Below are 2,865 nucleotides of genomic sequence, written 5' to 3' on the forward strand. Positions count from 1 at the left end.
TGGTACTCAGAGGAGTGGAAATGGTAACCAGTCATTTAAAAGAGATATATTTCTGCTCTGGGAAAGAGCAGGAAGAACTTCTTTTGGGGGCACTGTGAGGAAGAGGTTAATACATATATTGATTGATGTCTTCAATTACATGGACACAAAAAGAAAACTGGCAAGGCATTTATGATCATTCTTCTCCATGTCCAAGAGAGATGCTGGTTGCAACTCTGAAAGCTCACTTTGACAAAGGCATATTTATCTGGGACCAAGACATTGCCTCCCAGTGGTGTGCTCCCTAGGTGTTCAAATCCAAATTGAATCCATTGGGTTCTAAATGGAAATGACTGTCAGGTGTTCAGCAGGACTCTACATGAAGAAATCAATGTCTTTATCTGCTTCCTAAAAGTGATGGAATTAAAATTTAAGAACAGACAATTCCTCAAACTAAACTCAAACCAAAAAAAAGGCACCACTCTGTAAACCATTATATACTCATAGAGTAATGGGATTTAATGATGAAATCTCTAGAGACAAAGTCAAGGATCACTGTGAAAATTTGAAAGGCCATGTTTCAAAAGTGAAAATAAGCCTCATTTAAATTTATTTTTACTCAAAATCAGCATGTCAAAGTGGCAAACTTTTTAATCACAAGGAAATGCTTTTAGACAAACTGTTAACATTTTTAAATTTTGGTAATAAATTAAAAGTAATGAGAGGAAATATAACATTTTCTAAGAAGACAGTTAAAAAGAAACATATGAAAATCACTCTTCAGCAGTTTAGAATTTATTCATCTGCAACATGGTATATTTAATGAAGCCATAAGCAAAATAATTTATATATACATATATAAATATATATGACTATGTATGTGTATATATATTCACAGCAGAGAAAGACCCAAGCTGTAATTTTGAATAATCATTATTTTAAATATTATTGGTAACTTTAAATTGTAATACACAGATTTGGGGTAATGATATGTTTTTATAATAAAATTTCCTTAATAACTAACTTTTTTTTCTCTTATCAGCCATTCATTTTCAAGCCCCCACATGGGAATTGGTAGGGGAATAGGTGTAGGAATACAATTTATTGTCTGCTCCTCCACTCAGAAGTAGCCCTGTGTCTGTCCAGTCCACACTTAGAACTTTATGTTCATGAGCAGCTACATCGTAGAGAGGAGCCTTACAACTTCTCGTATCCCGTAGCTTCACCATGTTATCTAAAGAGCCTGAGATCAGCTGCTGATCATGGGTAGGTGACCACTTCACTGATGTTACCCAGCCTGTGTGTGAGGTGAGGGACAGTGACACCAAAGAGCCATCTTTAGTTCGGGGATCCCACAGCCTAATGTGCCTGTCTGTGCTTCCAGATGCCTAACGTTTACAGAGGGGAGAATAGGAAATACAATTAAACACCTTATTTCCTGTCAGAGTTGACTTAAGACCTCCGGACTCAACATCCCACACTCTGACTGTGTGATCCCAAGAGGCACTGCAGACTTCGTCAACATCTGACCAAAGTACTGAGGAAATTGCTTTTGTGTGGCCAGAGAGGGTCACCAAGGGTGTTCTTGTCAGTCCCAATTGTTCTGTTTTCTGCTTCTTTCTTGGTAGATTTGTAGGTTCTTGTATTTCATCTTCCTCATCTGTAGGAACTGTAGACCAGATCTTCAGCATCTTATCCCAGGAGCCACTGCAGTATTTAGTTCCTGAGCTATCAACTGCTATGGCGTCCACACTCCCGGCATGCTCTCTGCAGCAGTGAAGAGCCTTCACTTTGTTCCTCTCTATGTTCCACTCCCATAAGAGAGTAGTCTGGTCCATCAAGGCCATCAGGAGTAGGCAGGACAGACTGTCTTTTTTCACCCAAGCCACATCTTTCACAACATCTGTATGTCCCACAATTGTCATTATTGACTTTCCTTCCAAGGACCAGATTCGAGAAGTCTTATCATAAGAACCAGACAGGATCCATTCTTCTGCCCCTTTAATTGAGCTGATCCAGTCATCATGGAACATGCATTGCTCTGGCTGGGGTGCGGTGTATTTTTCCACATATTCTAGTTCCACAACCTCTTCCGATGAAATGTCCTCCAGTTCCATGTGTTTGACCAAGGGCATTCGAAGAAACTGGCCCTTGATGAGGAAATCAAACTCGACATGTTTGTGGAGCTTATTTTTGGTCTCCAGCAATTTATTGATAATATCACTAAGGTCAGCAACTTCTGAGGTGGCAGGGATTGAGAAAGGAACATCATCTACTGCATATTTCTTGTTCTCCATGTAGAAACGTGCCTGGAGTTGTGCCATGGCAGAAAGTATACAACGAGGCTTCTCCACAAAAATGTATGTGCCGATAATCAAGTAGCTCTAAGGTAGACTGCACCTCGAGCGCAGTAGAAGACAGGCTTCAGTTATCTTCCTCGGGTTTCTCAATAGCTAACTTGTAATCCTGCCTGCAGGTTTTCCTTCCTCCTCCTCTGCCCAGTTCGCTCCCCAGACCCTTCTTCATCCCCATCTACTCCTTCTACCTTTGGTTTAAGAAAAGGGGAGACTTCCTATGGATATCAAACAGGTTAGACCTATCAGTTTGCAGTAAGACATGGCACATCTTCTCCTATTGAGGTTAGACAAGGCAACCCAGGGTGTCAACGGCAGGCAACATAGTCAGAAGAAACCCTGCTCCCACTATTAAGCATCTCATGTGAAGACCATGCTGTACAATATATGTGCAGATGGCCTCCGTCAGCACCACGCATGAACCCTATTATGTGGGTCAGTCTCCGAGGGCCCCTATGGGTCCAGGTTAGTTGATTCTGTTTGTTTTTCTGTGGTATTCTTGAGCATTCCTATGATCTTTCATCCCCTTCTT

The 2,865-nt window shown here is 40.9% G+C and overlaps 1 pseudogene; it reads right to left on the minus strand.

Annotated features, from left to right (window-relative positions):
- Nucleotides 1–1,010: 1,010 nt before the first annotated feature.
- On the minus strand, nt 1,011–2,427 carry Cct6a-ps1 (chaperonin containing Tcp1, subunit 6A (zeta 1), pseudogene 1; annotated as a pseudogene).
- Nucleotides 2,428–2,865: the final 438 nt, after the last annotated feature.

The sequence above is a fragment of the Rattus norvegicus genome, chromosome 9 (assembly GCF_021556685.1).
Source record: "Rattus norvegicus strain SHRSP/BbbUtx chromosome 9, alternate assembly SHRSP_T2T, whole genome shotgun sequence".
In the NCBI taxonomy this organism is placed as follows: domain Eukaryota; kingdom Metazoa; phylum Chordata; class Mammalia; order Rodentia; family Muridae; genus Rattus; species Rattus norvegicus.